The 26,790-nt window shown below is 40.2% G+C and overlaps 1 protein-coding gene across 1 annotated transcript in view; it reads left to right on the top strand.

The window, feature by feature from the left end:
- The first annotated feature begins 542 nt into the window (after window positions 1–542).
- Window positions 543–26,790, top strand: part of FREM1 (FRAS1 related extracellular matrix 1) — a 173,481-nt gene continuing 147,233 nt past the window's right edge. Inside the window, exon 1 of the mRNA XM_011990854.1 lies at window positions 543–1,341. The gene's annotated coding sequence lies outside the window, so the exon portion shown is untranslated. The remainder of the gene's footprint in view (window positions 1,342–26,790) is intronic.

Below are 26,790 nucleotides of genomic sequence, written 5' to 3'. Positions count from 1 at the left end.
AATACTTCAAATTCTCTCTTTATGGTTAATTTAAAAGTTAGGCCAGATGGTAGGCCATTATCTTTTTTTTTTTTTCCTGATGGGAATAAAATACAGGGAAGCATTTTATTAAACAGTTGTTAAGGATCAAGACTTTCACAGACCACTGAATACTGACAAGTTAACTATGTGAATCTCTGTTGAGAGGACAGTTCTTGGCCTGTGATATATCTGAATTATTGGGATCATGAACTATATGCAAATGGATCAGATTAATGGGATCTTTATGAATTTTCAAAAAGAGTCAGACACACAAAAAGCCTTACAAACGGAAGAAGTAAGGTGGTATTTAAAAACAGCACCTTAGGATCTAGTTCCATCCCATCTTTTTCCTTAAATGCCATGACAAAAGTTAAAGGGGTCCTGTCCCTTCTGAATGCTGGGCTTCTCATCTAAATTTCAATAAAAACCTTGCAAGATGGGAATTTGGAAGAGTCTGTGTGAGTATGTAAATGGGTGGGTGTGGGCACATGCGGCCTGCATGTGTGTGCCCCCGTGTGTGTGTGTGGAGCATGCGTGAGAATGCGTGCACATGTGTGGGGTGGGTCATTGTGTGTGCATGCATGTGAATGCATTTGCCTGTGTATGTGTCTGTGTGTGGTGACTGTGTGTCTATCGTGTGTGTATGTGTGCCTGTGTGTGTACCTCTGTGAGTGGTTGTGTCTGTATGTGAGTGTGTGCATGCCCATTTGTGAATGTGTGTGTGCCTGTGTCTGAGTGTGTGTGCGCCTGTGTGCTGCAGGAGGGAGAGGCTGCTCCAGCTCGGCGAGTGGCAGAGCAGTTAGTACAAAACTAGTAGTGAGAAAGGAAGCTGGGAACAGGCTGGGAAGAGGCAACCGACCTCATTAACAAAAGCTCAGTTTTGTCCCTGCGGACCCAACCAGCAGAAGGCACGGGCGGGCGAGCGGTGGCTGTCCGCCAGGGAGGTCGGGCTCCTTGTAAACAGTTGAAGGCATCTTTATCATGCCCTTCTCAGGGGGAGTCCTGAGGCTTGGCACTCGGGAAGTTTGCAAAGCTGCAGCAGCTACCTTGGAGAAGACCAGCAAAGAAAGCAGAGTATGTATGTGAACTTCAGTTCTGTATTTTTTGTGAGGTGGGTTAATGGATTTTTAGTAAAAAGAAATCTCAAACACAGCTGACCTGAAAGACTGGAATTTTAGCTCTCTTCCTTCCCGGGGTTCTTTTTCCTCCCCCTTCCTCTCAAAGCCCTTTAAACCAGATTGCCGGGTCAGTGACTCTTATCCTGCCCGCCAGTTTCAAGGGTTTCTAGCTTTTTTGACTTGGAAAGGAAAACTACTACCTGTAAGTATCTGTTTTATGTGTTTTTTTTCATCGTGACTGTGAATGTTGTTAGTAGAATGCCCCAGAGATTGTTTATGTGGTATCATTAATGCCAAGTAACAATGCAAGGCTTCTGCAAGAGTAGGCTTGCAAAAGTTTAATTCTCCTGTTAACTCAGAAGGTGGCAACTTGCAGTGTTAGCAAACCAAATGCCAAAAACGGGATTCTTTTTATTACGTGACACAAATTTCTAACTCTCTTCTCAGTCCATGCGCGCTGGCACTTGCCAATGAAATAAGCATTTTTTAACTGTGTAATTTTTTCTTCTGAAATTAGAATGTTTCTTTTCAGCTAAATGAAATGTCAAAGGGAAAAGACACAAAAATGAACGAAACAGATAATATCCTCATGGTACAAACATAGAGAAATTTGGATGAGATAATTTCGGATACCTTTGCTTTAGTTTAGTTATATTTGGAGACATATTTTCAAAAACGTGATTTCTATTTCATTTTGGGGAAGAGAGATAGTGCTGGGGAGGCAAAGAAATGGCATTGTTCTGAAGTTTTGGACTGATTTTCAGGCGCTCTCAGCTTAGTACTGAGATTTGGTCCAGAGACTTTGGTGCTTTCGTAAAGAGTTTCTTTTCATTTTATTTTGAAATCCAGGAAACAATTTCTGGCTTACGGAAATAGTTCATTGTTTTTAAGGTATTTAATTTTAATTTTTGATTTTTTTTTGTTATTACTATTGTACCCAGTCTTGTTGCTTGGTGTGCATTACAAAGCTTAAAAAGAGCATTTCCGGGAGCCGTTGGTGTTTATAGCCTGGGAATCTTGCTGGAGAGATTAACCTCTGTGGGGCTGCTTCACAGACCAGAGCTAGTGATTCAAATGCTCTTCAGGTTTCTGCTCTGGAAAACTGACACCCGCTGTTCCTGACTCTAGGTAAAGCTTGAAGAGCTGTGCCTCAGCCCCCTGCTTACACTTGATAAAGGTGCCTTCAGTGCAGCTCTAGGAAACTTTGCTATTTCTCTCCATCAGGCATTCTGAAAACCTACTATGTGTAAGAACCCCCATTTGCGTGGTGAAAGGCAGGTTCTCAGTCCCCAGGCCCAAAGGCTTTTAAACCTGGAGTGGTGCCAGGAATCTTCCCAGGTGATTCTGAAGCAGGTGGGTCACACTTGGGTAAACACTGCTCTACATTGTCCTTGACATGAAATTTTTGTCATGTACTTGGTTAATATTAAACCTTATATCTAAATAAGAAACCTGAGTTTGAGCTGTTGTTGAGCCTAACTTAATGTACAACATGGTTTTGCATGCTTGGCTGACAAACCAGGGCTTTTAAATCAGTTTTCCACCAACCTCATCTTTTTTTTTTCTTGCTCCCCTTCTCATCTCTGCCTTTTCATTCCCACGAGGAAAAAAAGGAGTTGGGCGAAGGGACCGGACTAGCATGTTCCCTGCTTTCACATGTTGGGCTGTATGACCTGATCTGCCCCCGCATGGCTAAGCAATGTTTGTTTTGGAAACTTTAAACCCAGGACTGTTCTTAATTCTTTCCCAGCCTCCTGGGGCTGCTGGGCTGCTGGAGTTGGGCTAGGCTGAGTTGGGGGAAACTGAGCTGGATTTCATGGAATGGTTCAGGAGCCTCGTTCCTAGAAAATGATTTTTGGATTGGAGCATCCCACAGGGATGAGAAGAAACAGAAAGTGATTCTTCCATGGTGCTAAAATATACGAAAGTCAGAGCTCAGCTTCCATCCCCATCCTTGCATTTTCTGGCATTTAATATTGATATTAAAAAGAAAACTGGACATGGCCATCAGACCGCCTTCCTTTCTTCTCTTTCCTCATTCCAACTATTTAGCTGCACCTGCTACGTGCCAGGCTCAGTGCTAATTTCTAAGGATTTCAAAATGCCCACTGGGAATGGCATGCACAGGGTGCTTGTCTTCATAGTGTTTCAAATCTTAGCTGTTGCTAACCAGCCTTGGAAGAGCCATCTAATCCCTCAAAGCTTCACTTCCTCATCAGTAAAATGAGTTGAATTCAATGAGTTTCAGTGTCTTCCTAGCTCTGATATTCTGACATTCATAGATACGACTCAGTCTTCTAGACACAGATATGGGATATGAGAGCTTTTCAGCATTTACTTTGAGAATAGGCCTAATTTGGCTAATTGCTTTTCTTCAAAAATTTTCAGATATATTTCTTTCTCTCACGAAGAACCATGACCGCAGGCATATTGAGTTAGACAAGTGTGACCTTTTCAGGGCATGTAGCCATTCCTTACAATGGGATCCTGTAACTCCCTGGAAAGGCTGTTTCCCTGGGCCAGGTTACATACGAGGGCAGCCTCTTATCATGTCTGAATCTGATGTCGCTACTCCTTTGGAGAGCTGGGTGGTCTGAAGAGGGCTTGACAGCTTCCACACATGCACAGCTTGCAACCTGACCCTTTCATTCAAGTGATTCAACAGCTTTTGTGCTACCAGGTGAGAGGCTTCAACAGACATCTTTGAGGGGCTGAGCGAAACAAAAAACAAAAGAAAACCCACTCCCTAATGAAATACTGTCTGTACTATATTTTGTCTGTAATGCAGCTTCTCTCACTGCAGTGACTGGGGTGCTGTTTCAAAGGACTCTAAAACTTGGCCATCAAGATAAGAAATTATAGCTATGGTTTATGTGCTTTTCTGACAACATCGCCTCTAGCTGTCTGAAGATAATATGTTTGAGTGGAAAACTATTGACTGGAGGACAGGGATCTTGCTAAGTAAGAATATTTTTAAACAAATGTTCATTGCCTCTCATGGGTAAGTTTTTACAGAAGTCAAAAATAGTTTTTGTTTTCTCCCTTAAACCTGCCTATTTATGGAAGTGATGATATGTGGGGAAAATGTGTATTAAAAAGTGATGCCCAAAATGCTCTTTTTGTGCGTCATCCAAAGGCTGCTAAGATTGCACGTCACTTTTCACTCTTAAGTTTATCCTTGAAACTTTCTTATCTGGCTCCAGGGGACAGATAAACGCTCCAGGAACGACTGAGCCTCAAGTCCTTTATTGGGTGTTCTGCTTCCCTGGAACTCTTCCCTGCTTTCTCTCAAACATTATCAGCTGCTTAGTACTTACAGATGCTCCGTGCACTCTTCTCTTAAAATAAGTAAGCCACAACTTTGTCTCATTAGCTCACACCCACTGCCATGGTACCTTCATTCTAAGTCCTACAATTCTTGTTAGCACAAAAATGATTTATTTGGTAAATTACAAACTCAAACCACAGTGAAGTTAGGAAGATTGCAGAAAGGATGAATATTCATCCAAATATTTAAAATTTGTTAGGCGTTTCCTATCAAATCTCTTTCATAGTACAGATTTTTTTTTTTATAAAAGTGATCTTACACCTTAGAAAGACAACAGAGCAACAACACAACAGCAACACTTTAATTCTGTTTTACCTGAAAGTCCCTCTTTATTATCACATAGGATGGTTCCATGTTACCCAATAAGCATTGTGATTGTTTTAAAACCAGAAGGTAGTATTGATGCAAGAGCCCAAATATTAAATCAGAGAGGTGCAGTAGGAAAAAATAATGGCCTTTGAAAGAATTTCACCTGGGTTCTAATCCTAGGCTACAGTGTTCTTTGGGTCTGTAATGTTGGCCAAGTTACTCAGCCGGTTTCCTCAGGGGTAAAATGAGGGCATTGGTATTTACCTCGCTGGATGTTTGTTTATGGAGCATGATGTTCAAGTGTTTAATAAATATTTCTTCTTTGGGAGACGGCTAATACAGATGTAATGGCTGAAAAGAAAACAAACATGGCAAGCGACTTAATTTATAGGTGAAAAGAAAAGAGAAACAGGAAATAAAGTTACATTCCAGATCCCAATGTCTGGGCAGAACAGATCTCAACCCACCACTCCCCTGGCCTTTAACTCTGATCAGCAGCCTAGTTCTCACTTGATCCTTTTTTTTTTTTTTGAGACAGAGTCTTGCTCTACGCCCATGCGGCAGTGCAGTGACATGATCTCAGCTCACTGCAACCTCTTCCTCCCTGGTTCAAGCCATTCTCCTGCCTCAGCCTCTCTAGTGGCTGGGACTATAGGTGCCTGCCACCACCATGCCTGGCTTATTTTTTTGTATTTTTAGTAGAGACAGGGTTTTGCCATGTTGACCAGGCTGCTCTTGAACCCCTGACCTCAGGTGATGTGCCCCCCTTGGCCTCCCAAAGTGCTAGGGTTACAGACGTGAGCCACTGCCCCGACCCTCACTTGATTTTTGTAGACCGAAAGCCTGAAAGAGATCCGTGAGCTCACAGACTATGAAATTGTTTGGTATGGAGAAATCAAGGGCAATGTGAAAATCATTCTGTCTTCATTTTTTACTGACCCTCCTTATGTAGATGTTTTAGATAAATGCATAAGGAGATGCATCATTTTGTTTTTCTCAAGATTTTGCTCCATTGTAGCAAGGGGCCCCTCAGGGGTAATGTTTATTTGAGAATTTGAAACTCTGGGCTTGCGCTATAGTGAGCCTGTGAACCATCACCAAAGGAAGGATATATTCATTCAGACATGTGGAGGAGCATGTACTCTCTCTCTCTCTCTCTCACCATTTTAAAAAATAGGTTTGGTATTTGCATTTAGTCAGTCACTCAACTGATATTTATTGAGCTTCTCTGTGAAGGATTCAATGATCACCACTAGAGAAACTTGGGTGAACAGAACAGTCATGGTTATTATCTTCAAGGAGTTTGTTGACCAGGAGAAACAGCAGACTTTTATTTTTTTTTTTTAATGGCTGCAAATAATGACAAAATGCTTATAGATATGCAACATATGGCAAAGTGTATTTCAGGATTCTATGTGAACAGATAAAACTGGTTTGGGAGGTTGAGGCCTGAAGGATGGATAGAATTTAGCCAGGTAAATGGGGTGGTTGATGGCAGTGGGGAAGGGCATTCATTGCAGGTGGAATAGTATGGACAAAACCTGCAAAGGCTTGGAAGCTGGGGTTGGCAATATGGTGAGTTTAAGGATGGGAAGAAGTCCAGTTTTACTAGCATGTCAATGGCAAGGAGGAGAGTCATGCAAGAAGAGGTTGGAGAGGTGCGCAGGGGACAATCGGGCACAGTTAAAAGTGATCCCAGAAAGTACCTAATCCACACTCCTTCTCTGAAACAAAGAACCCTGTTCTGTGTCTATACCTCAGCTTTTGCCATTATTGGACAACACTGAGGGAAAGTCCTTTCTGAAAGTTAAGTTGAGGCTTTCACCTATTCTTCCTGGTTCCGTACCCTGGAACCATCAAGTCACTCCCCTTCAAACATCTGAAGACAGACTATTGTAAAAAATAAAGTGCTGCCAAAGCAGATCTCCTCTTTTCCATACTATGCACTTGGTTTTAGGAAATGTAGAGTTACACAATTTTGCTTATTGGAAGCTAACTTACTGGCTCAGTGCATCATTCCAGGCTCTGATTATCAAAGCTGTGGGTCTTGATTGTGTCCTCAGTGATAACAGTTAACCCTCTTGGATTTGTGCTTTCTGTGAATGGGATAAAGCTTGTCTTCAATATCTTTGTTTAAAGATTTAGAAAAATGTTTAACCAGAGAGAACCAAAAACGAGCTATAAGGCACAACTCTAAATTTTTCTAATGAGAAAATGATGTCCCTAACCTCTCTCTCTTGTTTCCTTTTAAGGAGGAAACTAGTTACTAGTCTCTATAACCCAGAATCACAGAAATGTCTAAGTTTTATTAGAAAGAACTCAAAGATATCAATGTGTGTTGGTGTTCTTGTTTTTTATGAGAATGCTTAAGGCACAATAATTGCTGATGTCATTTATTTATACAAAAGTTGAACTCATATTACATGCAGCAGACAGTGTTGTCCTTCTGTCTTCAAAACACATAGGCAAATAGGTACACTACCGGGTAGGATGTGATAACTGCCCTGTGATGGGTTTAAATAAAATATGATTCGGGGCCGGGCGCAGTGGCTCACGCCTGTAATCCCAGCACTTTGGGAGGCCAAGGTGGGCAGATCACGAGGTCAGGAGATCAAGACCATCCTGGCTAACATGGTAAAACCCCGTCTCTACTAAAAATACAAATAATTGGCTGGGCATGGTGGTGGGTGCCTGTAGTCTTAGCTACTCGGGAGGCTGAGCCAAGAGAATGGCGTGAACCCGGGAGGCAGAGCTTGCAGTAAGCCGAGATCGCAGCGCTGCACTCCAGCCTGGGCGACAGAGCCAGACTCCATCTCAAATACATAACTAACTAAATAAATAAATAAATAAAATATGATTCTTCTGCAATTGGAGGAAGGAAATCTTTCCAGATGAAATGATGAGGGAATCCTGGATGAGGCATTTCTTGAGGGGTTAATAAATGGGAAGGATCTCAATAAGGATGGAAGCAAAGGCATTCCAAGCAATATAAAATAGCCCCTTTTAACGTGAATCCATTGTCATTTAATGTACTGTGATATAAAGACCCACTGTTCCCAGCAGTCAAGCCATCAACCATCCGTTTCAAATTACAGATGTAATTGCCTTTTGCTTTCCTCATCAGTCATTCTTCATACTTTTCTTTCCTTTTAATGTTTTCTTCATCTTAAGAATATCAGGCTCCTGCTGACTACATGTCATGGCTCAGTAACTTTGGTCTCGTCAATGACTGTGGCCTCTGCTACCTACTTTCACACATTAGATCTAAATGAGACCACACAGCATTTTATAAAAATAAGTTTACTTAAGTTTTGAAAAATAGTCTATGTCTCAAGTCCTTAGAAATTTTGGAACAATAAAAAAAGCTGCCGCTGGAGGTGCTGATTGGGGATTAAAAGGTCACTCGAGAGTGATTTATCAGTGAGAGAAGAATAGGAGTTAAATGGCCATTTGATTACATTAAATAGTACCCAAAGAGTTTAACACTGCATTTTGTATCCTATTCATAATCCTGTTTACCGTGTAACTCTGTTAAGACTTCCTCCTGGTGTCAGTAAGCTGATCTTCCAAATTCTTAAGACATTACTACGGTAAAAGGAAATGAAATAAAATATGTGGCCACATAAACCCACATTTAAAAATCAGTTTGTAATATACTCTGGACTTAGAGTTTGGCAGCAGGATGGGATGACAAAATTCCTCGACAGGACTAAAGGACTAGCTTTGCACTTTTACAAAATCTTTCAAAAACCCCAGATGGAACCAGTTTCGTCTTTCTCATTTGTCCGTAAAGCCTCTGTGGTGCTGATTTGACTGTTCAAGCCAGGAGGTGGCAGTGCACCAGGTGTACCATTTAGCACTCAAGATACTATGTGGCCTCACAATCCATCACTCATGGATTGTTGCTGAATTGCTTTACTGGAAACTATTGGTCTTCATTTACCCCCAGTAGAGACATTTCTTGATCTGTGGCTTTGTAAGTTGCTTTTGTGCCAGTCCCTCGATAGCGCACGGAAATCCTAGGATATGGGATTCACTGATAGGAAAACTCTGGGGTCCTTGGGTGTGCCTTCCCCCACTTTAGTTTTTTTCCATGTGAAGAATGGCAAATGATATCAACCATGTGAGCTAATGGAGATACGGTCAGAGATCATATAGTGTTTCACAACAGGCTTGAACATTCACAGCAATGCTCAGAGGCACCTAGTCTGAACTGATAGCTCTGTGGCCAGAGAGATCCAACATTAAGACTTTAAGAGCTAAGACTTGTCCAGGAGTGAAGGAAGTTGAAATTCCATGTTAATTAACAACAGCCAAGTATGGTGGCTCATGCCTGTAATCCCAGCAGTTCGGGAGGCCATGGCAGGCAGATAGTTTGAGCCCAGGAGTTTGAGACCAGCCTGAGAAACATAGTGAGATCTGATCTCTTAAAAAAAAAAAAAAAAAAAAAATACCAGGCATGGCGACAGGTGCCTGTAGTCCCAGCTATTCAGGAGACTGAAGTGGGAGGATCACTTGAGACCCAGTGGTCAAGGCTGCAGTGATCTGTGATCAAGCCACTACATTCCAGCCTGGGCTGCAGAGTGAGACCCCATCTCTTAAAAAAGTACATAAAAACTATCTTCACAATCCCATGAAGTCAATATTATGAATCCCCACTGTAAGATAATGAATTCAAGGCTGAGAAATTTTAAACAAATTTAATTATATTGTAGATTGAGCTTCTTCTGCAGACACTAAAGTGTTCAGAAAGTGAGTTGACTTAAAGTGTTTATCTTTGGTTCAGATGATTAAATGGTTCTTCCTACAATGAGACATGTGAACTAAAGGTGACCTGTGTTTTGCATTATTATCATACTGTCTCTTTATATAAAAAATCCATTTTATTTTTTAAAAAGGAGTCAATTCCTTTTTCTCCTCAAAAAATTGATTTTTATTTTTTTGTTATTGAGTGGAAAAAGCCAGATTGTTTATCCCATGGAGAAAGCTGGAGACAGTAATATGGGCTGAAATGAACAAGATTGAGGTCCATGAACATGTCGAAGAGTGTTATATGGAGTATGGGATGAGGGCCATTGTTTCACTGAAAAATTAACAGAAGTAATTGACACATTAGGAACACAGAGGGGAATTACGCTTATAGAATGATGTGAGAGACTTTTAATTTACAGATCAGAAGGTTTAAATTTTTCTTGTTTACAGCAGATGATTAAGCAGATAGCCTCAAATCTCCTTCTAATCTGCTCAATAATGATTTAGTATTTTATGATTTTAGAGAGATCTATTACATACTGCCTAAACCTAAATATCCACTTCTACCTTGTCTTAAAACATCATTCTATAAAGAAGCATGAAAAATATTAGCCTTATGAATAATAAAATTTATTGTTATAATATATAGACTTATCTTTGTCTTTAAAGATTCACAGCAAGGAACAGAGTTAAAACGCAACAGAAATTAGTGGTAGCACAAAATTTTAGTAGTTAAATTTTATGTTAGTTTCTTTCATTTTAGGCTTTGCTTCCTTTCTGACAATTTTGCTAATTTAGCAAAGATTTTTCTCAACATAGGAAAAAAACTAAAGTCAGGGAAGGGATATACAAGGACCCCAGAGTCCTCCTACCAAAGAATCCCATTGCCTGTGGTTTCCATGCACTCTAAGGGAACTGGCACCAAAGCAACTTACAAAGCCACAGATCAGGAAATGTCTCTGTGCCACTGACTTGTACACTTACATCTCACACATGGGACTGGCTTTCCAGGGATGGCCATCCCAGCTATGCTGCCAATGAAACGTTCGCTCATGATGCCTCCTTTGGAGCTTCCTTCCTTTCTTTGCCTTGTGTCAGACTCTCTATCTAGGACCATCCTATCTTCCTCTCCTCTTCCCAGCTCTCCACCAACCAACCACCTCCACACTGGGTCTTGCTTTTGGGCTCTTCCTAGTGCTGTTCTTGGAGGTGACATCCCCAGCCCTAGTCCCACTGATGCGCTCCACCCTGACTAAGAGACTTACTGAGTCTGATGGTTGTTTTAGACACGCCAAAGATCCTAACTTCAGTCTTCGGACACCAAAGCTCCTTTTACCTCTTCTCATACTTAGAGGAGAATAAAATAAAATACAGTTATTAATACAGTTAATATTTGCAGCAGTGGTTCTCTATCCTGGTTGCTCATTAGAATCACCTGGAGTACTTTTAAATTCAGATGCCTGGGCCCCACTCAGACAAATGAAATCAGAAACTCTGGGAGTGGTGACTAGGTGATAGTAATATGAAGCTAAAGAGGGGGCCCGCTAGTGTAGGAGTGGCAGTAGAGACAACTCCTTCATCTTGGTGTGTTTCCCATTCTCATTAATAGCGCAGACCCAGTAATCCCTCATAAGAATGGTTTGCTTCTTTCTAGGACAGAGGGGTAGGTCTGAAGCCATGAGCGTGAAGTTTATTTGCAGCCAGTACTTTTCCCCAGGCCATGGGAATCAGCCCCCACATTGCACAACTCCAGGAACACCGTTCACGTTGTGGTCTGTGTAAACAGCGTAAATGGTGCCCTGGAATTTGGTGTGCTGAACTGAGCAAAAACAAGTAAAGGAGTCTCATCACCTTTGGCCAACACCGTGAAGGACAGATCAGTTAGTATGTTTTCCCACAGAAATATCTTCCACCATGATGAGCTTCTGCCGTGCTCAGGGACATCACAGTTTGAACTGTATTTGTCAGCCTATCTGGACATTGCACCTACAGTAAATGTGTTTCTACCTCTAGACAAAATTCTTGCAAACCAATATTTTGAATATAGCCTATTTGTGTCTTGGAGACTCTAAGAAGGTGTTTTAGGCAAGACTGCTTGTGTGTTCCATACTGGTTTCACTTTTGAAATATTTCTCTGACTTACTGGTGTTTGCAATTCTTATACCATGTAATTTTCTACATTGCTGTATCCTCCTGCATGTATTTTTTTCAGCAAATGAGATATCTAATCAGACATTCAGATACTTTATTTGCAGCCTGTGATGTTTATGGAGGTTTTGTTTTTGAACCAGTACTTGAAGCACTTTTAATCCCACTGCCTGAGAACACCCTCCCACCGACATTCTCCACAGCCCACTCCCAAATTCTGCCAGAGTGAGCAGGTCAAGTTTTGCTTTTCTTAATGCCATTAAGCTCAATGAGCAACACTGCATCAGAGACTCTAGCATGTGTGGCAGAATGGACACTGGCACACTGGCATGGGTGTGCAGCCACACGTGGTGTCTCACTGTGAGGACATGGCCTATGAGACACCAGGGTGGTCCTTGAGTAGCTGGGGGTCAGGAGATCCCCAGAAGAGACAGTCCCCAAAAGCCGGGAAGTGTGATGAAGAAAAACTCTCTGTGATTTGCCTTGTTCCTTTTTTGTTACTGATGGCCCTCCACTACTCTAGAGAAAATTCTCTAGCTGTGTGTGGGTGTCACAGGAGAGTCAATTCAGCCTGAACCATGAGGCATGTCAAAAGATGGCTCAACTCATAACTTTTTATAAATTAGTAGACTTTAATTTTTGAGATGTTTTGGGTTTATAGAAAAACTGAGCAGAAAGTTCAGAGTTCCTGTATACCTTCTCACTTCTCAACCCCTACTTTCCACTATTATTAATGTCTTGCATTAACGTGGTGCGTTCGTTACAATGGATGAGCGACTATTATTATCTAAAGCCTATATTTTACAATAGGGTTCACTTTTTGTGTTGCACATTCTATGTTTTGTTTTTGTTTTGTTTTGAGACGGAGTCTCACTCTGTCACCCAGGCTGGAATGCAGTGGCGTGATCTTGGCCCACTGCAACCTCTGCCTCTTGGGTTCAGGTGATTCTCCTGCCTCAACTTCCTGAGTAGTTGGGATTACAGGTTCCCACCACCATACCTGGCTTATTTTTGTATTTTTAGTACTGACAAGGTTTCGCCATGTTGGCCAGGCTGGTCTCGAACTCTTGACCTTAAGTGATCTGCCCACCTCAGCCTCCCAAAATGCTGGAATTACAGGTGTGAGCCACCACACCCGGCTGCATTCTTTGGGTTCTGACAAATGTGTAATGATATATATCTACTATCACAGTGGTAGCTTTTAAAATAAATTTTAGAAAAAGTTTTCTTCAATAGGTCTGGAATAGAAAGGGGCAGGAAGGAAACTCAATTTGGCTGAGCCTTGCTCTATGTGTGTGCTGGCAACTTTGCTTTACATTGACAGATAGTATCACATTTAACTAGTGTAACAACCCTGAAAGGTGTCAATTATTGTCTTCATTTTGTAGATGAGGAAACAGAGCCCAGGGAAGAATAGGAACCTTGCTCAAAGAAATTATGGAAACAAGATAGGTGCACAGGTCTGGTAGAGCTGATTAATAGGCTGGCCTCTGATTATCTTTCTTTTCCTCTCCAAACCTGCATCAAAGAATTACACTCTCTTATCCTCCTTTTTTAGTGCTACTGAATCATAAAATTATTTAGAAAGTTATTTGTAAAAAAGAAAAATTGTAACAAATGAAGTGTGTGTAAGTCATAGCTGAAGACCTCAAAATTGTGCTAAGATCCTCAACAGGGAAGAGCACTAAGACTCTTATTAGACTCCTTGGCCATGCTTCATGGCTCATGCCTATAATCCCAGCACTTTGGGAGGCTAAAGCAGGAGGATCACTTAAGGCCAGAAGTTCAAGACCAGCCTCGGCAACATACTGAGACCTTGTTTCTACAAAAAAAATTTTTTTTAATTAGTCAGGCATGGTGGCGAGTGCCTGTAGTCCTAGCTACTCAGGAGGCTAAGGTAGGAGGATTGCTTGTGCCCAGGATTTTGAGGTGGCAGTGAGACATGATCAAGCAACTGTACTCCAGCCTGGGCAAAAGAGCAAGACTCCGTCTCTTAAAAAAAAATAAAAAAATTCTCATTAGAGTTAGATTAAGCCTCTTTGTTGGTTTTAAGTGTTGTGCCTTTTTTTTTTTTTTTCTTTACTACATCTCAGTATATGATACTATGCTTTACATTCCTCACTTTGCATTAATGGGTAAAGCAACAACCAATTGTCTAACCTTTGACAAATCACTTAGCCTCTTTGGGCCCCCGTTTCCTCATCTTGATCACCCTATGGTCGGGCAAGGAACATGGTTTCAGGCACCTGGGCTCTCCAAGCTGTCTGCTAAGATTGAAATACCACGTACTCTAGTTATGAGAATTTACCTTAGACAAATTATTTATCTATTTCCTTAGCTGTAATATAGGAATAATAATAGAATTGAGTTCATACATTGTAGTGAAGGTTAAATGAGTTACAGCAGTGCCATGTACAAAGTAAGTGCATAATACATGCTTATTATTGTTATTATATGTAAAATTTGGATAAGCTCCTCCTAACTCTAGAATTGTATGATTTTTCATATGCTGTAACTTAGGCTCCAATAACAGTGCACTTTTTGTCATTTACCATAAAATTTCTTAGATCATCAAAAGCAGATCTTTACGTCAGACCTCTTTACAAAAATATTCATGGTGGTCGATCCCTTTTCTACTACAGACATCTGTGAGTTTGAGTTTTATCATGAGCAAGGAATGCAAGTGAGATGATCAAGGTTACATCACAGGTTGAGGAGCAATGCTGAATAGTTTTCTGAATGTCTGAGCACCCTTTTCACAATGAAGTGTTTCACCCTGAATAGTGGAAGTTTCTTTAAGAGTATACTGGTGAGTTTGATAAAATCATTAGAGCATTTTGCTCCTATGCTATCACAGCAAATACCATTTTATTTTTTTTGTTGTTGTTGTTTTAAGCCAAAGCCAGTTTATTAAGAAAGTAAAGGAATAAAAGAATGGCTACTCCATAGACAGAGTAACACTGAGAGCTGCTGGTTGCCCATTTTTATGGTTATTTCTTAGTTATATGCTAAACAAGGGGTGGATTATTCATACCTCTTTTTTTTTTTTTTTTTTTTTTGAGATGGAGTCTCGTTCTGTCGCCCAGGCTGGAGTGCAGTGGCGTGATCTCAGCTAACTGCAACCTCTGCCTCCCCAGTTCAAGCAATTTTCCTGCCTCAGCCTCCTGAGTGGCTGGGATTACAGGTGCACACCACCGCTCCCTGCTAATATTTGTATTTTTAGTAGAGATGGGGTTTCACCATGTTGGTCAGGCTGGTCTCGAACTCCTGACCTCGTGATCTGCCCACCTGGGCCTCCCAAAGTGTTGGGATTATAGGTGTGAGCCACAGGGCCCGGCCCATGCTTCCCCTTTTTAGACCATATAGGGTAACTTCCTGACATTGCCATGGCATTTGTAAACAGTCATGGTGCTGGTAGGAGTGGGAGGGTAGCAGTGAGGACGATCAGAGGTCACACTTATCGCCATCTTGGTGTTGGTGAGTTTTGGCCAGCTTCTTTACAGCAAACTGTTTCATCAGCAAGGTCTTTATGACCTGTATCTTGTGCTGACCTCCTCTCTCATCCTATGACTAAGAATGCCTAACCGTCTGGGAATGCAACCCAGTAGGTTTCAGACTAATTTTACCCAGCTCCTGTTCAAGATGAAGTTGCTCTGGTTCAAATGCCTCTGACATTTCCCCCCTCCCTTTTATAAGAGAACCCTTAATCTTAAGAGTTGTAGAGGGATGAAGATCTGTATTTTGTAACTTCTTCAGGCTGAATAGGGGTGATGATATTCCTGCCTAACTATGAGGATCTCTTGTATTTGGGATAGAGAGGAGCTCAATCAGAAAGCATCAGTATGTCAAGGGCCACTCATAACTCTGGAGTTCCAACAAAAGGTGATATCTAGAAGGTTAATAAATGTTTAAGAAAATGTTGAGTAGGCTTATTCTGCATTCCTACACAAAGAATACAACAGCAATATATTCCACAACGGTAAGGCAAAATAAGTAAAATTATCTCAAGTAAACTAAATTAGAAGATTTTTTCATGAGCTGGGCAACTGTTGGAACCAAGCTGATATGGGGTTGTTAGCTGATTCTAAAATGTGCCCAGAATTAGAATATTGATCCAGATATTTACATTACCCATCCCTCTTGTTTCTTCTGAGCAGCAGCCAGAAATCACTGGTTTGTCCACAGGAATAAGGAGTCAGTCTAAATTGCAGAAAAATACTCAAAAAACAACTGATGAGACTAGAATCTAATCAGGTGTACCATAGTTTTTGAAAAATAGTTTCTCTCTCCATTTTCACTAAAGATAAATCATGGTAAGACCGATTTGCTTTATTATACTTGGCCTGATTATTTGTATGAAGTGCAGCAAGAATAATTATTTTTCACATAGGCTTTTTAAATTGGCTTTCATGGAACTCTGTTCCATAAGGAATCTCAAATAAGACTTTTTTAAAGCTGAGACCGGCCATGGGTTTGTACCCTCAAATACCTGTGAGTTGGGTAAATTCCTCTCCTCCTGAGGTCCCAAGATAACTTGGAGCTCCTGGGCCTGTCAGAAAGTGACATTCTTTATTTACCACCAGGTCAGGAACCCTGTACAGAAACTGTGTAGACAAGGTATGAGGCCATTTTTCCCAAAGGACTTTTATTGGCTTTACCAGTCAAGTTTAATTCCTCAAAGGAAAGCACACCATTCCAGTCAAGGACTTGGTAAAATAACCAATTTCTCCAACTGTATCCTGTTACAAAAGAAAACAGATTCTTATTGCACTATGCAAATAACTGTATTGCCATAAGTTAAGAATACTCAAAACTAGTTTCCAAATTCTGGCGAAATCAGGTAGAGAGAAACAAACATGCTCCAAATTTTGTTCATAGGAGTATACTTTACTCAATTGTTAAAAGCTGTAGATAGCTCAAAAGAAAAGTTTTCTTGACTCTAAAAAACAAAACAAAGTATCAGCACCGTTTTAAGCAAAAAGTAAAAAAATCACTTCAGTCTTCTATTAATTCAGTCCATGCAGTGTACTCCTGTCCTGCTTGATATTTGTGAACATTTCAGCTTTCCATGAGAGTCCTGAAAGCTGCTTTCCTCTATTCTAATGTGACAGTTGCCAAAGTTATTAGAAAACTGCATTTAAGAACACCTGTCAAAGTGCTATAGCTGATTATAAGAGGATTAAAACAAGACAACAACTGTCAGTGGATGATAAAACGCCTTAGGGCAGCCACTACTAAAGCCACAGTTGGCAGGGAAATTTTGTTTACTTCTGTGGCATACAACAATTTTACATAACCATTATAGCTATTAATAACATATGCTAAATCATATTAGAATTATAGGAATTTTTCCATTATTTTGGAACACATACCAGTAACGTATTTATATAAATACAGCCCAAAGAAAGCCAACACTGTTTTATATTTGACAATGCTTTCTGTTTTTATACCAAATAAGCCAAATGTCACTGTTGTATTAATGTGCTATTAATGTTAAATCCAATTCTTAATAAAACCTTATAGACAAATGTATTTAATCTTAATCAGTTTGAACCTTAAGAGTCTCATAAATTTTTATAACCCTTTAAAATATTTGTGAAAGAGCAGATCAGTGCTCTAGGAAAAACCTGTTGTGCTTTTATTTCAATGTTCAATTTATAGAAAAACTGAATAATACCCCTTTAGCTTTAGCCAATATGTTCACACACAGAATCTCTTTTATAATTAATTTTTTACAAACCTTCCACAACTTCTTTAAACCTTCAGCTTTATCCTATCTAACTTAAAATAACCCTTTAACTTTTTAATCTAGGCAAGAAAATCCACATTTCTATGACTTTTTATAGTCTCTTACCAACAACACATTTTACTTTCTTTACACGCCTTACATGTCAAACTGTTTTTATTTCCCAAAGGTTAGTTAAGTCACACAAACTAAAAGGCATTACACTTTTTACTTTTCTAAAAAAATATTTGATTTAAGCTCTTATTATTTTTAAGCCAATTGACAAAAGCTCTTTTATATTACACACACAACACATATAAATACACAGAAGACAAAGGACTCATTCCCTGATCCAGGATTGAACCCTGAACCCAGGTCACCAATGTGAAAAGAGAAAGCGGGGCCACATGGTTACAAGATCAAGCTCCCAAGGATGTAATTGACTAGTTTTGCTGGGCTGTGTCTTAGACAGTAGGCTTATGGGGTCCTAGGCCCGCATTCTATCCTAAGGTATCCCTCTTTCTGACAGAAAGATATGGAAAGACAAATTCATAGCACAAAGTACAACAGATTCACTACAGTTTAAGACTAGCCCTCATGAATTCTTTTTTTCCATTAATCAAAACTTTATGGAGGAGATAAACAGTAATTTTTACCATTCATTCAACCAGTGTGCACAGAGAGAGAGAGAGAGAGAGACCAGAAGTCTGACTGGTAAGAAATTCTTAACCTTTTCCTGGCATGCCAGGCTTCTGGGTTTCCTTTCTCTGAGTGGCCCTAGTAACCCGGCTGGCTGCACCACAGCCCTGGGGGCCAAGCCACAATATGAAGGAAGGCCAGAGTAAAATATGTGTGACAAAACACAGACATTAGCCCCTCTGCTTAGCACCTAGTATCAAACTGACAAAGCTCAAACGTGCCCCCAGCTGGGCCCTGTCATTGTTAATCCAACCTCTGACCAGGAATTTCAACTTGTGGTCTCTGGGCAAGATGGTCACCCTGAGTAATAGTAAAGATAGGAAAGGGAAAGGAGAGAGGGAAAAGCATTGCCTGTGGCAGAGTGGGGAAGGTGAAGAGCCCAGGGAGGCCAGAGAAAGACCCACCCATTGCAGTGACCCTGAAAAGTTCAGGGGGCAGCTTGTCAGTAGAGGAGGGATCTTTCATGGCAGTTCCATCGGCTCTCAAGTTTCCCCTTAAGTGGGAAACTTGTTCCCATGTCTCATGATCCTGTATGTGCCTGATTCTGTCACCCATAGCCATCAGCAAAGAGTGCAAGGCAGATTAACCCAAAGAAAATAACATCCTATAGTGCCAAACCTGTTCTTAGCTGAGAGGGACTTTACTGGGAGGGGCCTCTAATCCCCTAAATCTTAGGAAAGACTCTAACCTTCGTAAGTTGGGTCTCAAACCCAAGTTCGGTCAAGCGTCCTTGCGTTTTATTAAGAGGGTCCTTTTAACCCACTTTATCTTAGCAGAGACTCTGACTCTCCCTAGTTGGGCTTCTAACCCAATCCCATCATTTGCTCAGGTAAATGCACCCCACCTACTCAAAGTCAGCCAATTTATGCGTGCAAAAGATTTTCCTTTGGGTTGGAAGTCTTTTCAGTATCATCCCTTTGGGGTTTGCAGAATAATGTTACTGGATCCCACCACTAACCCAGAGTTAGCCTTTGGATCGGGAGTTTTTTCAGTATTGTCCCTTCCATAGTGGCCAAAAAGATGTTACAGGAAAGGGGTCCCAATCCAGACCCCGAGAGAGTTCTTAGGTCTCGCACAAGAAAGAATTCAGGGTGAGTCCATAGAGTAAAGTGAAAGCAAGTTTATTAAGAAAGTAAAGGAATAAAAGAATGGCTACTCCATAGACGGAGCAGGCAGCAAATACTATTTTGTATTGTAAAATACCTGATAATAAATCTCCCTCCCACAAGACCTCAATCTCTTAAAGATAGAGTTACCTCTTATTGAACTTTTTCTTGCACAGTGCCTCCACTTTTTCTCACAAAAACTCTTTGCTTCTGACATAACATCTACTTGTTTGATTCCTTGACTATGCCACATTCTTTCTCTCCATCTTCAAACATGCCCTTCTCCTATGCACCTTTCTCAGTACTAGTTTTTCTTTCAAATTTAACTCCCCTTCTGGGAAGCATACCCTAGGCCCAGTTTGAGTCAAATGCTACCCTCCTATTTAGTCCTATACCATAAAATATATCTCACTATTGCTGCACTTACCACCCTTGCTGTTTTGTTTTGTTTTTCTGAGGCAGGATCTTGCTGTGTTGCTCAGACTGGCCTTGAACTCCCGGGTTCAAGCAATCCTCCACCTCAGCCTCCCTAGTTGCTAGAACTACAGACATGTTCCCTGGTGCTTGGCATTACTGCCTGTTTTGAATCATTAGTTTATGTTTGTCTTTCTGAATTATACTATAAACTCTATAAGGGCAAGGAATTTTTTTTTTTTTTTTTGGCATTTTTGTCTTCACAATCCCAGCACTTAACATAGCACTTGTTCTTAAGTGAGTACTCAGCAATCGTTTGTACAGTGAATGAACACATGATATGTCATACTCAAAGAGCCAAGATACATTCTGAAAATTGAATTGGTCTCAAAGATGAATTCCTGGACATTATCTAATATTAATTTAAACAGAATCTCACTTTTACATAGTTTGGTGGTGTTCCATTGTAAATTAAGAAATGAAGAATTCGCTCAAGAAGAGAAAAATTCATTTCAGTTGGCGTGACACTGGTGGGGAAGGCGCTAGGTGTGAGTTTTGGTACATGCCCACGGTAGGTCCCTGATGAAGAATGGGGCACGCCATGGTGAATGTGAGTGAGTGTTTTTCACTCTGCTTAAGTTATTCAATTAAAGTAAACTGTTGTGAAAGTTTGTATGATACAACCCTCTGGCTGAAAGCAACATGATTTTAAATTATGGCCACTTCCTAACTAATCTTCGCGGAAATGCTTTTGATGGTTTAAGAGGCTTTGATAGTCATTAAAAACAGAACTGTAAGTTGAGGGCACACATTTTTTCCCTCTGTGATCAGTTTTCTCTACCTTTGAAGGTAGCTTTAGTAGAAGGCCTCTGTAGAAACAGGCAGATGTCTGGTTTCCAAGGGATATCCTGGAATTTGAATTTCTGAAGTAAACTTATTAGGTATATATTTATTGCGCATGGCCAGAAATGTTTTAGATACCCTTTGGCCATTCTATATTTTAGTCATTTTAATTCTCTAACCTTGTGTCTCTTGAAGGATTTCTCAAACAACCCGTTTTGTTTTGGTTTAATGAAAAAGAACAAAAAACCTTTTCCATAAGTTTGCAGACTTTGGGTTTAAAAAGGCTCCTTTCTGCAAGACTTCTTAGAATCTTTAATATACTCGTATTATATTGTGAATTTTTAGAAGGTGATTTTAGCGTTCTGTGCTTCAAATGTATTTGGGTATAGTGAACTTTTTTTGTGGAAAGCTTTTAACGTCTCCAAAATATTGATTTTCAGAAGCACAATTTCCAAAGCATGGCAGGGCGGAGTTTGAACATTTGAAAAGCTAAGGAAGGAAACCTAATGAGTTTGTGTTGTAGGCAAAGGTTTGTCTGTCTTTGCAGCCTTGGTCATCGTGGGGTTCAGAACATGGTATCCCTAAATAGGGTGCTTTGGCACATTGACTATTTTGAACTGGAGGAATCTGAGAAGTGGCGTGTGCTGGAGAGACTCTGTGACCTTCTTCCCTGAAGAGCAGATTACAGTACCTTTGTGTGACAGAAGTGCTCTCCCTATACCCAGAAGAAAGGAGTGTCCTTAGCTCCAAGGGTGGAGGGACACCATGGGGAATCTGCACAGGCAGGTCTTGCTCACTTTCTCCCAGTTTACTGCCCTCAGCTCACACATCTTTGTCCTAATGCATTTTCCCATAACTTTCCACTCTTCATCAAACTTAGGATAAAAAAGCTCATGCTTAATGTTTCTTTCTGTCTTCATTTTTTTAATGAAGGCTCCCATGTCACATGACACTTATATTCAATAAATTTTATGTTTTTCCCTTGTTAATTTGTCTCTTTTCAGTCTAATTTACAAGGCCCCAATGTACCTAAGAGGGTAGAAGGAAAGGATTTTTCCCTCCCCTCTAGTCATGACCGTATAGCCTGAGGGAGGGCTCCCTCTCCAGAGTTCTGAGTCTGGCAGCTTCCTGAAGATATGGGAAGGAAATGCTGAAAGGAATATTTCTGGAATGAGCATCTGTGATTTAAGGAAGCCACCTGGGACAATGGACATAGCACTAGTCTAGTGTCAGAACTGAGATTCCTGTCCAGGCTTGGTTTCCAGATAGCTGTGTAGTCTTGGTAGGCATTTAACTGCCATAGGTCTTCCTCTCTTATGTAAACGAAGGAATTCCTAGAAGAGAACACACAAATGGCTAAGGGACATTAAGATAAAAGGGAAAAAACTAAATCTTCCACATAAACAAAGGAAGTGCAAATTAAAACAGTGGCAGATACATTTCACTTGGGAGATGAGTAAAGATTAAAAGGGCAATGTTGAATGTGAGGAAGGCTGATGGGGGTGGAAATTAGTACCAGCTTTCCAGAAAGCATGCATATCCAGAGCCTCAAAATAAGTTCACACCCTTCAGCCTTACAATTCCCCGTCTAGAAATCAATCAAAAGACATAAACTAGAGAAACAGACTGATTTATACTTAAGGATTTGTTATCACAGTCTTTGATATAGTAACTACTTCAGTGTAGCAGTGAGATGATTATAGCAACTATAGTACACCCATCTAGTGGCTATAATGCACAAATGAAAAGCACAATTGCAAGGAATGTTTAGTAATACAGAAAATGCTTACAATAGAACATTATATTAATAAAAAGGGATACTACACACAACTCTTTGTAGTTCAGTTCCAATTAATTTTAAAAACCATATATATGTATACGTACATGCATACATATGAAAGCATAAGAGCCTTTTTCGGGGGTATTGAAAAGGATTTTTTCTTTCTGTATATAGGTTTCTGTGTTTTTGTCCTTTAATGAGCATGGATTTCTTTCATATTTAAAAAAGGTTATTTTCAGAAAAAGCAAATACATTGATAAATGAAATGAATATGGCCTCGATGATTTCTAAAGTTTCTCCTAAAATCATACATCGTGTGATGTAGATTATGGTTTAGAAAAAATTGTAGAGAAGAGGAAGCGGAATGTCAGAGACAGAGTCAACACACATTTTATTGATTTAAATGTGAGTCAACACACATTTAATTGATTTAAAATAGAATTATGAAGTGGCCAATTTGACTTGAGATCTTTAACCTGGGCTTGCAGTGTAAGCAGTTGGAACATGAAGATGCTGGTAGGGTATCTCTCTTAATTATTTGCTCTTAAAGCAGCAGCTACTTCCTTTAGAGAACATTGATTCTAGTGAAACATTAACTTCTGTAATAGTGTCTTTTGCTGTCTGGAACCATAAAGGAAGTTGTTAAATTTGCTGCATCCTATAGCAATAAAACTTTAGGGCTAGTGAAGTGATTGCAGAGTATAAGGTTTTGGTGTAGTGTGAAGCAGTGTATATAAAACAGTAGTGGTTAAGGGCAAGGGTCCTGGAGTTGGACAAAATCAGACTCTAATTGTGATGACAAGGTCAGGCTCATGACATTCGACAAGTTACTTCTTTATGTCTCAAATCTATAAAATCATTATCTACCTCCTAAAACCACAGTAGGGATTAAACAGTGTAATATATGTAAAATATCTTGAAGATAACCTGCTATATAGTAAACACGTAATAAATGTTGGTTTTGGCCAGACGTGGTGGCTCACACCTGTAATCCCAGCACTTTGGGAGGCTGAGGAGGGCGGATCACTTGAGGTCAGGAGTTTGACACCAGTTTGGCCAACATGGTGAAACCCTGTCTCTACTGAAAATACAAAAATTAGCTGGGTGTGGTGGCAAGCACCTGTAATCCCAGCTACTAGGGAGGCTGAGACAGGAGGATCCCTTGAATCTAGGAGGTGGAGGTGGCAGTGAGCCGAGATTGCGCCACTGCACTCCATTATGTCACTTAGATCACTGTATATTTATGTATGAAATTAAAATAATAATGGAACTAATTAGTTTTGTTGTGAAAAATAAATGAAAAGATGCACAGTAATAATGTAGCCCGGTGCTTCTGTGTAGTAAGTGAAAGCACTAATAAGCAAAGTAGAAAGGAAGGAATTTGCGCATAGGGGAGACTAAAAATTGTCTATTAAAGAAAACAAAATCTTAGAAGTCACAGGCTCTTTCTCATGATTTTATTATCCCTGTCTGGGAGTATTCACTCTGAAAATCCTGTGTTTGGCAAGATCACCAAGACTTTCCATCTTTGTAGGGTAACTGAACAATTTAAGCTCCCTAAGGGGTTATGGGCTTCTTGAAAGAGAAGAATCTGCTTACGGTTTTGTCTTCCCAGTGCTGCTTTGTAGTACAGGTCAACCGAGGAAATGGCATGAGATTGTCAGGATACAGGAGAAAGGGCACTTGGCCAGGATGCCCGAGGCTTGTTTCTGCCACAGCTCTGCTCTCCTGCTAGGACCTCAGGCAAGTCACTTGGAATGTTTACTTTTTATTGCCCATATAACCTCAGGGAGTTGTAAGGTCAGTCAGTGCCATGGCTCTGAAGTCTTGGTAAAGACTATCTAAATCTTGATTTCCTCAACTAAAACACAAAGAAGACAACCACTTTCTCTAAGTTTAGACAGCTGGTTGTTCCCTGAGGACACAGTTATCCTGATTTCCAGTTTGTTGCCCCTTGATGAATCAATTTATGGCACATGTGATTTGGATGCAATTCAGTTGTCCTGTAGATAATTATATTCAGCTACAAGTTTATGCTTAAAACTTTAAATTTGATTTATATGAATAACTTTGGAAATGCATTTGTATGCAAATTTTGATTATTTAAAAAATTCATCATAAAAATTCAGTTGATAGCTTCTTCTTTTTTTGAAACAGGGTCTCGCTGTCTCACTTCACTCTTTCACCCAGGCTGCAGTGTCACTCTGCAACCTCAATCTCAAGGCTCAGGTGATCCTCCTAATTCAGTCTCTCCAGTAGCTGGGACCACAGGCACGTGCCAGCACACCAACCTAATTAAAATTTTGTTTTTGTAAAAATGGGATTTCACTATATTGCCCAGGCTGGCCTTGCCCTCCTGGGCTCAAGTCATCCACCTTCCTTGGCCTCCCAAAATGTTGGGATTAAAGGAGTGAGCCACCGCACCTGTATCTTCCATTGATAACTTCTAAGTTTAGCTTCTGACTAGCATTTTAAAGATTTTAATGTGGAGTAGAAGTCAGAAAATCTTCATTGACTTTCTTCACCATCTTGTTGAGGATTTAAAAAATGTCTTCCCTTTGGGTGGGTTGATCCTGAGTTGGCTATTTTCACTTAAAATGCCATTTCTGTATTATTTTCTTTTATTTCTTTTCTTTTCTTTTTCTTTCTTTCTTTCTTTTTTTTTTTTTTGAGACAGAGTCTCACTCTGTCACCAGGCTAGAGTGCAGTGGCACGATCTCAGCTCACTGCAACCTCCGCCTCCCGGGTTCAAGCTGTTCTCCTGCCTCAGCCTCCCGAGTAGCTGGGATTACAGGCGTGCACCATCACGCCCAATTATTTTTTGTATTTTTAGTAGAGACGGGGTTTCACCATGTTGACCAGGATGGTCTCAATCTCTTGACCTCATGATCCACACACCTTGGCCTCCCAAAGTGCTGGGATTACAGGCATGAGCCACCGCACCCAGCAGTTTATTTTATTTCTTAAATGACTTCAGGGTACTTGTAAGACCTAAGGTTGTGAAAAAGTTTTTCTCATAGAAGTAGAGAGTAGAAGGTGGTTATGGGGAGCTGGGGAGGAGGGAGGACTGGGGAGGTGCTGATCAAAGCATACAAAATTACAGTTAGTCCAAATGAACACGATATATTGTACAATATGACTACTATAGTTAACAGCATTGTACTGTATAGTTGAAAATTGCTAAGAGAGTAGATTTTAAATGTTCTCCTCATAAAAAGAAGATATGTAAGGTAATAGATATGTTAGTTATTTGATTTAGCTATTTCACATTGTATATGTATAGCAAAACATCATGGCACAACAGTGTATGTATATACTGCAAAACAGCTAAATTAAGTCATTAACCTGGTGGCTCACACCTGTAATCCCAGCACTTTGGGAGGCTGAGATGGAAGAATAGCTTGAGACCAGGAGTTCAAGACCAGCCTGGGCAACACTGTGAGACCCCCATTCCTACAAAAATTAAAAAAAACAATTAGCCAGATGTGGTGGTGCACACCTGTAGTCCCAGGTACTTGGGAGGCTGGGGCTGAGGCTTGCTTGAGCCCAGGAGTTGGAGGCTGCAGTAAGCTATCATCGCACCACTGCATGCTAACCTGGGCGACAGAGTGAAACCCCTGTCTCTAAAACAAACAAACAAAAATCATGTTGTATGTCATAAATATATATAATTTTATTTTTCAATTAAAAATAAGTAAAAATTAAAAATAAATAATTGTGTGAGTCAAGGGGTAATAACTGCAAGCCCGAGGAAGACAAAAAGGTTCCATTGCTTATGTCATCTTTAGTCAAATGGTGGTGACTACCTAGATCACTGATGAGAAGAGTGTTGGGCCACATATGAATTCTGCAAAAAGCAAAGCAAATAAAAAGCTATGATGAATTATGGATATCTTGATACTATGCTGGGCATAGGATGGGGAAGGCACTTGCCTTGTGTTGTGTAGCTACCATTGCAAAATTCCAGAGAGGAAGAATAGTAAATATTATTTTCATCAAGGTACATCATTACCATTGACCGTTAAGAATTTCCTTTGCATTGAGAGCTCTACAGCTGAGATCCACTTTTTTTTCTTGTTGTGCAAAGATTATCTCAAATTAGTGACAGAAGTATCATGTTTATATCAACATGAAGAATACACACTCATATAGTTAAGTTGAATGTGTAATTATGAAATAAATACTCACATTTCCCCTCCACCATTTATGTTACTAAATTATTTTCTTCTGTTCAAGAAATTTCCCAAGAAAGTTTGGTTGAAGAAATCTTTATGAATTTTCATAAGGAAGAATTCAAAACAGGGCATTTTTTCACATTTCAGAAAGAATTTTCACACAGTTTTATTGGCGTTTATTGGCTTATACAGATATACTGTACTTAGAATACATGATTACCATGTAAAGAAAAAAGGCAATGGTGGGAAAATGATCAGGGAGAGCAGAACTGATTTGCAGTCATGTCAGGAGGATTTCGAAATGCTGAGAAACAGCTGAGCCACACAAGCAAGCCAAGACAGGATTTGTTCCTTGTTTTTTTTTTTTTTTTT

Source organism: Mandrillus leucophaeus, unplaced genomic scaffold (genome assembly GCF_000951045.1).
Source record: "Mandrillus leucophaeus isolate KB7577 unplaced genomic scaffold, Mleu.le_1.0 Scaffold384, whole genome shotgun sequence".
NCBI classification, from domain to species: Eukaryota; Metazoa; Chordata; class Mammalia; order Primates; family Cercopithecidae; genus Mandrillus; species Mandrillus leucophaeus.
The sequence above is the reverse complement of the archived record's forward strand: the minus strand, read 5'-3'. Positions and strand labels throughout refer to the sequence as shown.